Source organism: Saimiri boliviensis, chromosome 6 (genome assembly GCF_048565385.1).
Source record: "Saimiri boliviensis isolate mSaiBol1 chromosome 6, mSaiBol1.pri, whole genome shotgun sequence".
Lineage (NCBI taxonomy): Eukaryota > Metazoa > Chordata > Mammalia > Primates > Cebidae > Saimiri > Saimiri boliviensis.
In genome coordinates, this window is record NC_133454.1 from 24,604,998 (window position 1) to 24,618,385 (window position 13,388).

Genomic DNA, 13,388 nt, shown 5'->3' on the forward strand with positions numbered 1-13,388 from the left:
TGCCTGGTCTGTGTCTAGAAGAGACAATGTGCCAGAGCCTCTGAGCCACTGTGAGGAGCACACAAGACCCCACCAGGCAGAGCAGCTCTCTGAATCCTTTAATGCTCTGCGCCCTGAGGACCAACAATCTCAGGCAATCGACATCTGGGCTTCACCCATGATGTGTCCAGGCGTGGAGGGGCTGCAACTACTTGGGGTTCCTGTCCGAGCTGGTCTAGTGTGGCCAACAGATGGAAGGCAGAATGAAGTATGTGTCATTCAGAAGTTCCAGCAAGAGGAAAGCAGGAAGCCTCCACACAGTCCTGGCCACAGAGGCAGGAGAGAAAGGCCATTCCAGGCAAAGGGAACAGTTCACACAAAGGCTCAGAGGCACGAAAGACATCTTTATTACCACATCAGGGCACCCCCTAAAATGAGCACAGTGTTCACCTGGGCCCTGCTTTGGGAAGCCCTGCTGGGATACAGAGTCTGGAGGCTTGGGATCTGCCTAACAGGCTGCAGGCTCTGGACAAATTCCTTGATGCTGCCGTCTGCAAAATGGCTTAGCTGGCCGTCATGTCCAGGGAAGGCTCACTGGTATCAGCCCTCCTCCTCCTGCAAGCAGGGTGGCAGTGAGTCAGACCCAGCCTGCACAGCAAGGCCTTTGTGGACAAAGAGTGAAGGTTCTGAGTTGGGTCAGAATGAGGGGGCTGGGAGAGCTCACCAGGGAGCTCCAGGAACCCAGTCTTCTGGCAGGTCAGTCAGATCTGAGTGTGTGTCCCAACTGTACCATTTAGCTGCTATGTGTCCTTGGGCAAAGTGTAAACCCCTCTGAGCTGCTGTCAATCAGCAAGCCTCCTTTGAGCCCTACTGGGTTCCAGCCTGTAAGGTGACAAATGACAGAAAGAAAGTGGCATCTGTTTCTGAGAAGCTCGGTCTGTCCTCACCTGGGACATGGTTGGTACCCCTCTTCCAGGAGGCTGTGTGGCCTAGTCTGCTGTTCTCTGGACCTGCTGGAGGTGGCAGGGACAGTCTGGCTGTGTACAGGATAAGGCCTCATTTTCCAGAGGGCCATGCTGCCCTGGCTGCAGGAGGAGGAGTGCTGATACCAGTGAGCCTTCCCTGGACATGACAACCGCCTGTCAGCTTGTAGATGGGAACACCAAGGAATTTGTCTTTGAGAGAGAAGCCAAGGCCAGGCTCCAAAGCTGTTTGGAGGGGCAAGTCACTTACATCTCCGAGCCTCCAAGAGATGGGGTCATGGAGCCAGCATCAGCCCCGGGGGTATGATAAGAACCAAGGACACAGCGAAGCCCAAATCTAGCAACAAGAGGGCCTCCAAGTCAGCACGGGCCTCTAAGCCAGCACACCAAGGGCCAAGAATAGGCAGAGCCATTTGAAGAGAACACTACTTACACTACTAAGTAACAAGGCTGATCACAGAGCTCACTGGGCACTGTCTCACAGACCAGAGGAACAGTATAGAAAGTTCAGAAATAAGCTACAAGTATAGGGACACCTGACATATGACAAAAGAGACACCACAATGCACTAGGGAAAGGACTGATCTTTTCAATAAACGGTGCTGGGTCAGTTGGCTATCGATAAGGAAAAACAGTTGTCTTACCCCTACCTCAAACCGTATACAAAACTAATTCCAGATAGAGTTCAAATCTGAGAGGTAAAACAATAAAGCTTTTAGAAAAGAATACGAGAAAGAGAGTATATCCAAATGGCCTAAAAATGGAAGAAAAAGTGCTCAACGTCACTAATCATTAAGGAAATGCAAATTAAAACCATAATGAGATACTGCTATACCCCCACTAGAATGACCAAAGTGAAATACACACACAGACACACACACACACAATCCCAAGTGGAGCTCTTATGCATTGGTGGTAGGAGGATAAATTGATGTAATCACTTTGTAAAACAATTTGACTATATCTACTAAGGCTGAAGAAATAATATAATCATGTGTTCATATAATCTAGTAACTCCACTGCTAAGAACATGTCCAATAGAAATGCAAGCTTATATTCACCAAAAATCATGTACAAGAATGTTTATTGCAGTAGTATTTGTTAGAGCTGAAAATCAGAAACAAGATAAATGTTCATCAACAAATGAATGAATTAATATGTTGTTGTATATTCATATAATGGAATACTAAAGATTAATGAAAATGGACAAACTGTTGTTGCACACAACACTATGGATGGATCTTACAAGCATATTACGCAAGAGAAGTAATATTACATGATTCGATTTAAATACAATTGAAAAGCAAGGCTAGCATTACCCCATTACCAAAGCCAGATAAAGACACTATGAGAAAAGAAAATTACAAGCCGATATCTCTTATGCACATAGATGCAAAACCTTCAACAAAATACTAGCAAGCAAGCTGGTATGATGGTGCATGCCTGTAGTCCCAGCTACTCAGAAGCCTCAGGTGGATAGCAAGACCCAATTTCCGGAAAAAAAAAAAAAAAAAAAAAAAAAAAAAAAAAAAAAGCAAATAATTCAGAAGCACATTAAAAGGATCATTCACCATGATCAAGTAATATTTATCCAAAGAATGCAAAGAGAGTTCAACATATGCAAATCAATAAACATGATGCATAATATTAATAGAATGAAGGGCAAAAATTGATCATCTCACTGAATTTAAAAAAACATTTGACAAGATTCAACATCCTTTCATGATAAAAACTCTCAACAAAATAGGTATAGAAGGAATACACAGAAGTCAGTAGCATTTTTATACATTAAAAACACATTATTCAAAAAACAGTCAAGAAAACAATCCCATTTACAATCGTTACTAGGAAAAAAGAAATGCTTAGGAATAAACATAACCAAGAAGGTAAAAGACCTGTACACTGAAAACTATGAAACACTGATGAAAGAAACTGAAGACACAAATGAATGGAAAGATTCTGTATACATGGATAAGAAGAATTAGTATTGTTAAAATGTCCATTCCACCCAAAACAATCTACAGATTCAGTCCAATTCCCTATCAAAATTCCAATGACATTTTTTGTAGAAATAAAAAACAATCCTTAAAATTCATACAGAACCACAAAACACCCTGAATAGTCAAAGCAATCTTAAACAAAAAGAACAAAGCTGAAGGCATCACACTACCTGACTTCAAAATATACTACAAAGCTATAGTAACCAAAACAGCATGGTACTGGCTCAAAAATGGACACATAGACCAATGGAACAGAACAGAAAGCCCAGAAATGAATACATACATGTAATATGTCAATTAATTTTCAACAAAAGTGCCAAGAACACACAAAGGGTAAAGGATAGCCTCTCCAACAATTGGTGTCGGGAAAACGGGATATCCACCTGCAAAAGAATAAAAATTTTCCTGTCTCTCATCATATGCAAAAATTGACTCAAATGTACTAAACACTTAAACATAAGACCTGAAATTATGAAGCTACTAGAAGAAAACATGGGAAAAGCTGTTATGACATTGATCTGGACAACAATTTTTTAGATATTATCCCAAAAGCACAGACAACAAAAACAAAAACAGATAAAAGGGGATTACATAAAGCTAAAAATTTTCTGCACAACAAAGAAAACAATCAACAGAACGAAGAGAACCTACAGAATGGGAAAAAATGTTTGCAAACTAGGCACTGAACAAGAGTTAATATCCAGAATATAGAAGAAACTCAAACAAATCAATAGCAAAAAACAAACAAACAAACAAACAAACAAACAAAAAAAACCCATAATGATCTGATTATAAAATGGGTAAATAATCTGAATAGACATTTCTCTAAAGAAGACATACAAATGGTCAATAGGCATATAAAAAAAATGCTCATCACTAATCATTAGGGAAATGAAAATCAAAACCACAATGAGATATCACCTCCCACCTTTTGGCTTTTATAAAAAAAGACATAAGAGGCTGGGCATGGTGGCTCATGCCTGTAATTCCAGCACTTTGGGAGGCTGAGGTAGGTCGATTACCTGAGGTCAGGAGTTCGAGACCAGCTTCGCCAACATGGTGAAACCCTGTCTCTACTAAAAATACAAAAATTAGCTGGACGTAGTGGCACACACCTGTAATCCCAGCTACTCGGGAGGGTGAGGCAGTAGAATCACTTGGACCTGGGGGTGGTGGCGGGAGGCAAGGTTTTGGTTAGTTAAGATCACACCACTTCATTCCAGCCTGGGTGATAGAGCAAAACTCTATCACACACACACACACACACACACACACACACACACACACACACACACACAAAAGCATGTTATCTTATTAGAAAAAAAAAATACATCTTTTACAAAAAAGAAAAAAAAAAGACAAAAGTGTGACATCTTATTAGAAAAAAATGAAAGGTACATCTTTTATAAAAAGAACTTTTAAAATCTTTTTATAAAAGATATGTTTTTTATAAAAAATACAAAAGATAAGTGTGGGTGAGGATATGGCGAAAAGGAAACCCCTGTACACTATTGGTGGGAATGCAAATTAGTACAACCATTATGGAAAACAGTGTAGAGGTTTCTCAAAAAATTAAAAATAAAACTACCTATGATCCAGCAATCCCACTACTGGGTATAAATCCAAAAGAAGTGAAGTTGGTATGTTGAAGACATATCTGCACTCCCATGGTCACTGCAGAACTATTCATAGTAGCCAAGATATGGAATCAACCTAAAAGTCCGTCAGTGGATGAATGGGTAAAGAAAATGTGGTTGTATACTACAATGTAATACAATTCAGCCATAAAAAGAAGGAAATCTCATCACTAGTAACAACATGGATGAATCTGTAAGACAATATGCTAAGTGAAATAAGCCATGATCTTACTTATGTGTGGAATTTTTTAGAAGTTGTACTCATAAAAGCAGAAAATAGAATGATGGTTAACAGGGACTGAGGGGTGAGGGTGGGGAGGGAGGTTACAGAGATGTTGGTCAAAGGACACAAAATTTCAGTTAGATAAGAGGAATTAGTTCAAGAGATCTGTAAGTTCAAGAAATCTATTACAATATCGTAACAATAGTTAATAACAATGGATTATACTCTTGAAGATTGCTAGAAGCAGATTTTTTTTTTTTTTTGGAGTCTCACTCTGTTGCCCAGGCTGGAGTGCAGCAGCGTGATCTCGGCTCACTGCAACCTCCGTCTAATGGATTCAGGCGATTCTCCTGCCTTGGCCTCCCAAGTAGCTGGGATTACAGGCACCTGCCACCACACTCGGCTAATTTTTGTATTTAGTACAGATGAGGTTTCACCATGTTGGCCAGGCTGGGGTCTAGCTCCTGACCTCTAGCGATCTGCCTGCCTCAGCCTCCCAAAATGCTGGGATTACAGGTGTGAGCTACCACGACTGGCTGAGAGTAGATTTGGAGTGTTCTCAGGACGAAAAAGTATGTGAGGTAATCAGTGTGCCAATTAACTTGATTTAGCCATTCCATAATGCATACACCTTTCAAAATATTTCATTGTACACGATAAACATTTACAATTTTTATCTGTTAAAAATCAGTTTCCTTTTTAAGTAAAGCAAAGCCAGCATAACTCATCTACAGTGCACAGAAAGCAGGACTTGGCTATCTTGGGGGCAGTGACTGGAAGAGGTGTGAGAGAGCTCTCGTGTTCTGGTGAAATTTCCTGATCTGGGTGGTGGTTCCATGGGTGTGGTCCCTGTGAAAATCCCCTGAGCTCTACACTCATGACCTATGCACCTGTCTGTAGATCAGTTACCTATGCTTCAATGAAAAGGTAAACAAAAAAAGCCAGCTCGGTGGCCCTGGGAGGGAGGGGTGGCTGAATGCGGTGACACACGTCCCAGCAGGTCCAGGTCCTTCATGCTGTAACCCTGTCCAGCTGAACACTACATACCTGGGGGAAGGGAGACCGAGTGGGAAAGTGCCCCAGGCTGGGTCTGAGCACTAGCCTTTGTCACATGCAGGCTGTGTGACCTTCTGCGAGCCTCCTCTGATCCTCAGCCTCCTCCTCTAGCTCTCAGGGTGCTTGAGTGTCTCAACACTCAGAGCATTCCACAAGAAGGTCCTACAGGTGTATGGCACCCAGACACCCCAACTGAGCATGCAGCTGCAAGGTTTCCTCTGCACCTGGGAAGGGGAGACAACAGCCAAAGACCCTACCTGGGGGATGTTTTCAGCCCTGAGGAGGGCAGCATGGTCCTTAGAAAAAAGGGGAGGGAAGGGGTGTGGGGCAGGGATCATGGATGAGGCTGCAGGACCCCGCCAGAGGCCCCAGGATACCAGGTGCAGGAGTCTGGTTTCATGCTAAGGTGAGGGGGAGTGTGAAAGGGTGCTGAACAGGGGAGGGATCTGGTCACAGCTGTCTTGGGGAGCCCCATCTGGCTGCCACATGGGAAACAGACTAGAAAAGGGTAAGACTAGACCAGAAGCACCAGAAGAACAGCCACAGGACTTGGACTGGCGTTCACATGGCAGGCTCACATGCGGATGCAGAGGATCTGGGTTCCAGAGCCAAGTGAGAGAGAGGCTCAACTCTTCCCGGTAGCCAACCAGCAGTGGGGGTAAAGGGAGAACACAGAAATGCCTGATGGGGGTCCTTCCCCTGTGATCCACTGCCTCATACACCACAGTGGTGGCCAGCACAAAGCACAGGCCTGGCAGAGTGGGTGTCACCCAGTGCTGGTCAAAGGAGCCAGTGATGCACTCACCCATTCCCAGCCGATCAAAGCCCCCTTCTCCCACCTCCCTTCCTCAACTTCTTCTCCCCTCTCGAGGGAAGACACCCCCCACTGCCACCCTTTACCATAGGAACAGGGAAGGGCTGAACAGCTAGGGCTTCATCATTCAGGGGACACAGTCAATTCCAACTGGCACATCTTTGCTGATGCCCATTCTGGGCTGGACCTGAGCTGACTGACGAGGAGGGGGCCAGGGGAATGGTGGTGGCCCTCCGAGATGGAGTCTGAGCAGGGCCTGAAGGATAGGTACGGGGAGAGGGAAAAGGTAGGAGGGCACTGGGTGGGCAGAGCCTGGGGGAAGCTGGCAGGACCAGCTCTGCAGGGCTGGGGATGCCAGGAAGGGGGGCATTGGCACTTACTGGGGCACAGGGGAGCCAGGGGCAAGACTAAGGGTCAGATGCTGATGCAGTGACCCGGGACTGAAGTGCCCTGGCTTGAGCCACAGCAGGGAAGGCCAGAAGCCAGAGGGGCCTGGAAAGGGCAGAAATTTCATTTGGTGGCTGCCTGGTTATTTGTGTTTTTGATTTTGTTAATGTGTTTATCCCCTTCTATCTCACACCCCGTCCTCCATCTGCTCCTAAGTCACCATCTAATAAGATGCTTCGAGTGTGTCTCTTTGTCCTTTCGTGGGTGTACTGTGACCTCCCAGGCCCCTGTCTCTCCGATGCGTCATGTGCTGAGGAATGGATGGCGGGATGTGGAGGGAGAATGTGCTGTGGAGGGAGGGCCAGGCTCAGGGCCATCTCAGGCTCCCCACCTCTGGGCCACCCAGAGCTCTGGGCTCCTGGGTGCTGGCGCCAGAGCCAAGGCAGCCAGGCGCAGTGAGTCATTCCAGCCACCACCAGGCGAGCTGGCACCAGGGCTAGGAAATCCTGTCTTTCTTCTCCCCTCCCCTCCCCTCTCCTTCCCGTATCGTTTCTGTGTCCAATCCATTCTCCACCCAGCTGTTGAGTGATCTTTCTAACATAAATCCCACCAGGCCTCTCCCCTGCTGGGAGACACAGAAGGCCTGACGGGCAGGGGCAGGCGTGTATGGGGAATGGGGTCTCTGGCTGGTCCTGCAGCTGCGATGTCCCCCGGCGGTGCATGCGAAGGCTGTGCTGGCTGCAGGCCTGGCTCTGTGTGACCCTGACTGACTCAGACGCCTGACTCCGCAGCTGTCCCTCATCTGGGAATCAGGTCCCGCCCAGGGTGCTGTGAGCAGGAGGGAGCATAGCCAGCAGAAGCCGCTGTTGTAAGGAGCACCTGTAAGCAGGCGGCCAAAGGAGAGGAGCATCTTACAGGATGTTCTAGCTCGGGGGTTCCTGTAGGCCTTGGGCGAGACAGGAAGAAGCCGAGGGCCTGGCCATACCTGGAGGTGGAGACTTCGCTGGGCAGAGAGGACAGGCCCAGGCCCAGCCTCGGGTAAGCAGCCCACCAAGGTTTTAACACGGAAACAACCACATTCGGGAAACCCACAGTCCCAGGCAACCTAGTGCAGTGGCTGCTCTGCCTTGGGGCTCCCAGCCCAGCAGAGCACCGGGTCCTGCAGAGAAAGTGCTGAGAGTGGGCAGATGCAGCTGGGCGTCTCCGTGCGGGACACTTTCTCTTATGGGGGTGGGGTGGGGACTATGTACTCGCTCTCTCCCCGCAGGGAAGACAACCTAACAAAATGGGACTTGATCAGCTTACTGAAACCACCTCTGCCTCGCTGTGCTGCAGGAGCCCAGGCAAGCCCCTGCCCTCTTTGGCCACAGGCTCTCGCCATTAAGTGATGGGGAGGGGAACAGGACGCATCCTTTTTCAATCTGGCAGATCTATCACCAGGACAGCCTTTTTCTCCACTTCCTGCACAGGCAGGCCCTGGACTCAAGTCCCTACACCTGTCTCCAAGACTCAAGGTTTGGAGACTGGTGAGACAGTACCCATTACTCACATTGGGAAACAGGAGTGTGCCATTCCTCAGCGCAAGCTCCTGCACAACCTCAGAAGTGAGCTGTGCTGTTCTCGTTACACAGAGGGGAGGCAGAGGCTCTGAAGGGAGAGAGGGCATTAGGGGCAGAGGCTCAAACCTGTCCCATGTCAAAGTCCTGCTCTGCCTGGCTTGCCACCCCTCCCTGGAGCAGTGACCCACTCTCCAGCCCTGGGTGTCCCGCTCAGGTGTGTCCCCCATTCCAACTTCACTCGTACACCTTCCCTGTGCCTGACCAAGGGGCAGTGAGGAGTCAGACGGCGGGGGGGGGGGGCTCTGCCCTAGAGGTCAGCCTGGTGATGTTGACAAGGCAGTGAGATCTGCTCCCAAGAGGAGTGACTCGTTCACGCCGGGCAGGGACGGCTGCATGGACGAAGGAGCATTTAAGCAGGATCTCAAAGGTAGACGGTGATTTCAAGAGATGGAGGAGGTGGAAGGTTTGGGGAGGAGACAATATTCTGGGAGGAAGAAATCATTTAGGCAAGTCGGGAGGACCGGGTGCAGGGGAGAGGGACGAGGAAGTCGAGGCATATTGCTACCGCTGGGTTGTGGCCAGCCCTGAAAGCCAGGCTAAGAACTCAGGCATGAGATGGGGGGGGGCGATGATTTATGAGAAGATCAAAGGGAAAGGAGGCCCAGGACGCAGGCAGGGAGGCCAGGCTGTAGATGGGCCCCTAAGAAAACAGCGGGGCCCAGTATGGCGTGGCCTTGGCCATGGGGATGAAACAGACAGAGACCCATACAGAGGCAGGTCAGCAGCAGGCAGGCGGGGGCTCTGGATTTGGCTAGGGTTCTTCCCGAGGCACCAAGGGGCTCACTGCCTCGTGCGATGGCAGACCATGACAACCCCTCGAGCGATGGCAGACCACATCTCACCCCCTCGTGCGATGGCAGACCACGTCTCACCCCCTCGTGCGATGGCAGACCATGACAACCCCTCATGCGATGGCAGACCATGACACACCCTCATGTGATGGCAGGCCACGCCTCACCCCCTCGTGCGATGGCAGACCACATCTCACCCCCTCGAGCGATGGCAGACCACGACACCCCCTCGTGCGATGGCAGACCACGACACACCCTCATGCGATGGCAGGCCACGTCTCACCCCCTCGTGCGATGGCAGACCACATCTCACCCCCTCGTGCGATGGCAGACCACATCTCACCCCCTCGAGGGATGGCAGACCACATCTCACCCCCTCGTGCGATGGCAGGCCACGTCTCACCCCCTCGTGCGATGGCAGGCCACGTCTCACCCCCTCGTGCGATGGCAGACCACGTCTCACCCCCTCGAGCGATGGCAGACCACGTCTCACCCCCTCGTGCGATGGCAGACCACGTCTCACCCCCTCGAGCGATGGCAGACCACAACACCCCCTCGTGCGATGGCAGACCACATCTCACCCCCTCGTGCGATGGCAGACCACATCTCAACATCTCACCCCCTCGTGTGATGGCAGACCACGTTTCCAGGAGAGCAGTGTGCTGGCAGCACTTCCAGGCCCCCTGCACTACTCTAAGCCACTTCCTATTCCTGACCACGGCCACCTTGAATGCCAGCACCTGCTCCCCATGCCCAGGCAGAGGGCAAATCAGAGCCTTAAGATGTCAGCTTGGGCAACATCCTGTCCACATACCTATCCTCAGATGGGGAGTCTGAGGCCACCGAGGGGCAAAGCAGTTAACCTCTTCGTGCTTCAGAATTCTCATCAGTAAAATAAAGTTATTTCCTGCTCTACTGGCCCAACCTGCTCACCTTACCCCACATACCAGGCAGGACTTGGCCGTAACAGGCCTTAGTATTCTCATCTGCAAAGCGGGACTCCCCAGCTCCATCCAAAAGCAGGACCTCCCATCACCCCTTGTAGAGTGATAATGAGCATCTAATGACTCTGCAAGGCCCTGGGCCTATTGTGTGAATGTCTGAAATGAGCTGCACTCCACCCTGAAAGGTCCAACATGCTGTCAAATGCAGGCAGGGTCCAGACACCAGGGCCAGGGTCCAAACACCAGACAACAGGCCCTACCAGAGATGCCCTTCCTCCAAACATCTCTGAGCTCTGGCTACCAGGGGCTCAGGCTGGGGCACTGGGGCCAGGGCTATAGCAGTGCCCAGTCCCCAAGGCTCCCAGCTGGTGGGGAGACAGACATTTAGAGTGACCTCCTGGGGTAACAGGACTGTGACTGGGGAAGCCAGCCTCGGTGGGCACTGGGGTGGGGGCAGGGGCTGGGAATGGTGCCTGAAGTGATGCTGCAGTCAGCTCCTGGGGTGGGCTGAATGATGGCCCCCAAAGATACTCCCAACCAAATCCCTAGAACCTGTGAATAACACAAGGGACTTTGCAGATCTGATTAAGGATTGCGAGATGGGGAGAGACGACACTGGCTTATCCGGGCAGACCCTGAATGTAATCACAAGTGTCCCTGTAAGCGAGAGGCAGAGGGGATCTGCCTGTAGAGGAGGAAAGGGCAATGAGACAGCGGAAGCAGAGCCTGGGGCGACGTGGCAGTAAGAAATTCCAGCAGCCACCCGAGGTTGGAAGAGACGGGAACGGAACCTCCCTTGGATCCCACAGAAGGAGCCAGCCTGGATTTTAGCCCCATTAGACTCACAGGGGACTTCTCACCTCTGAAACTATAAGAGCATAAATCTGTGTTGTTTTCAGCCACCAAGTGTGGTAATTTGTCACAACAGCGATAGGAAAGGAATATGCTCTTGAATGATGCTGTTCCTGAAGAATAGTAATGGGAGCCGGTGGGGGGGCGGCGGGGGGGTCATGGGGCCCCACCTGCCTCTCCTGCCTGGAGAAGCCTGTGAGGGAAATGAAGTTCTTACACCCTGAGCTGCTCCACTGTACATCAAAGTCACCCCACATCAGTTTCTTAGTTACTGCTGTAACAAATCACTTGGGTCCCACCTCGCTCTGACCCGCAGAAGTTACACAGCAGCAGGGAGCACTAGCTGAGCAGGGGCTGGCTGAGAGGGGCAGGTGGGTCAAGCCAGTGTACCCCCAGCCTTCTGTTCACCATCCCCGGGGCACGCCCTGGCGGTAAAGGGCAGCTGGGGACCAGTAGATGGGCTTTGGTATGCTCCGGCCACCAGTGCCTTCTCCCACATGCCCACTGTGGCAGAAAACTATCCCTGGGAAAGCTCAGGTCCCTGGAAGCACACATGGAAACAACCAGAATGCGGAGCAATAACCCAGGCCCTGGTGGGTGAGCACACATCATCCACAGCTTCCCTGTCCAAGCCTGAGGCTGGCTTCCTGAGACATCCAGATTCAAACGGCAACGGGACCTGGCCCATTTGCCTTTGGTGAGCAGGGAAAGGCAAGGCCTGAGGCCACAGTTGAGTGAGCCGCTCTGCCTGCAGTGAAGCAAGGCAATCAATCCCAGGTTGTCTCCGCCAGCCCGGAAGAGGGGCTCAGAGGTAGGCAGCAGGAAGGCCAAGCCTCAGGACCACGGTGGGCCCAGGAAAGTTTTGAACAGGGACCAGGGAAGGAGAGGCAGAAGAGGTGTCAGAGGGCACTCGAGGGGTGCCTGGGAGGGGCTCTGAAGGCACTCGAAACACTTTAATCGATGGGGACAGAGACAGGGCAGGTGAGAAGCCCAGCTGCAGAGAGATTGCTGCCAGCTGTCCAGGAGGCTGCCGGGGAGGGGTGGGGGGTGTTGCAGAGCCCAGGGCTCACTGCTGGGCTTCCTGTTCAAACTGGGGTGCTCCCAGGTGCTCAGTCCTTGCCTCTCCTCAGGAGCTAGAAGCTTTTGGGGAGGCCAAGGGACTTGGTCAGGCAGGTAGAGACCCCTCCCATAAGCAGTCCTTCTTACCCACTAAAGCTAAGAGAGGCTTCTGCTTCAATAGGAGAGGCCTGCTTCCTTCCACCCTTGTTCTCCCAATGTCAGCCCCTTGTCCCCAGGGAAGGAGCTAAGTGATGCTGACCACCAACTGCTGCTAGTAATGATGGCTACCCGACACCATGTACTTAGAAAGATGTGCTCAGTGACACGATCTAAGTTCATCTTCATCATCCCGCACATCCCTGTGAACAGGCAGCTCGTATCCCATTCCACCCATGAGAAAACTGAGACAGAAAAGGAGAGTTCTCGGCCTCAAGGTCATAGGCAGGTAAGAAAGTACAGAGATGGTCTCAGTCAGAAAAAAGATCAGACACATGATTTAGGCCCCGTAGGTAGTAGAGGGTACCCACTGAGGATGCAGGGTGGGGGGCTCCTGTTTGGAGACCAGGACTCTAGGGCTGACCTGAGAGCCTGCCAGGAAAGCAGGTGCAGAAGCAGCCAGAGACAGCGCTGGTCTGGGAGCAGTGTCCCAGATGTCACCCCAAAAGCCCAGAGGCATCTCACAACCACTCTGTCCAACAGTCAACTTGTCAACTTACGCCCAGCTTGCTCCACCTCAATGGTGGTCCCATCTCACAAAGGCAGCCTCGCCCACCTTTCCCCAGCACTGGGGCCCTGTGCAGACCCTGGGCACCTCTGCTCTGGGAACCTTTACCAGGGCCCCTCGTCCCTGCCAAGCCTAGCCCTGTGTGGAGAGCAGAGGAAAGCAGAAGGGAGAGCCCTCTCCCTGCTGTGGCCTCCTCCTTACAGCCCTCAACGGCAGCCCACCCACTACTGTAGCCAAAAGTGACCCTTCTCGGACACACATCTGACCTACTTAATCCACAAGCCACCCCGCCAGCATGCGTTTTCACAAGGCCAGGCTTT

At 50.7% G+C, this 13,388-nt stretch overlaps 1 protein-coding gene and 1 long non-coding RNA gene across 4 annotated transcripts in view; one reads left to right on the top strand and one right to left on the bottom strand.

Annotated features, from left to right (window-relative positions):
- Nucleotides 1–13,388, bottom strand: part of CAPN5 (calpain 5) — a 57,178-nt gene that overhangs the window by 42,118 nt on the left and 1,672 nt on the right. The gene's annotated exons all lie outside the window — the stretch shown is intronic.
- On the top strand, nucleotides 7,609–11,331 carry LOC120360972 (uncharacterized). The gene is made up of 2 exons (XR_012518000.1): nucleotides 7,609–8,117; nucleotides 8,347–11,331. It is a non-coding gene; the product is annotated as an uncharacterized LOC120360972 (long non-coding RNA).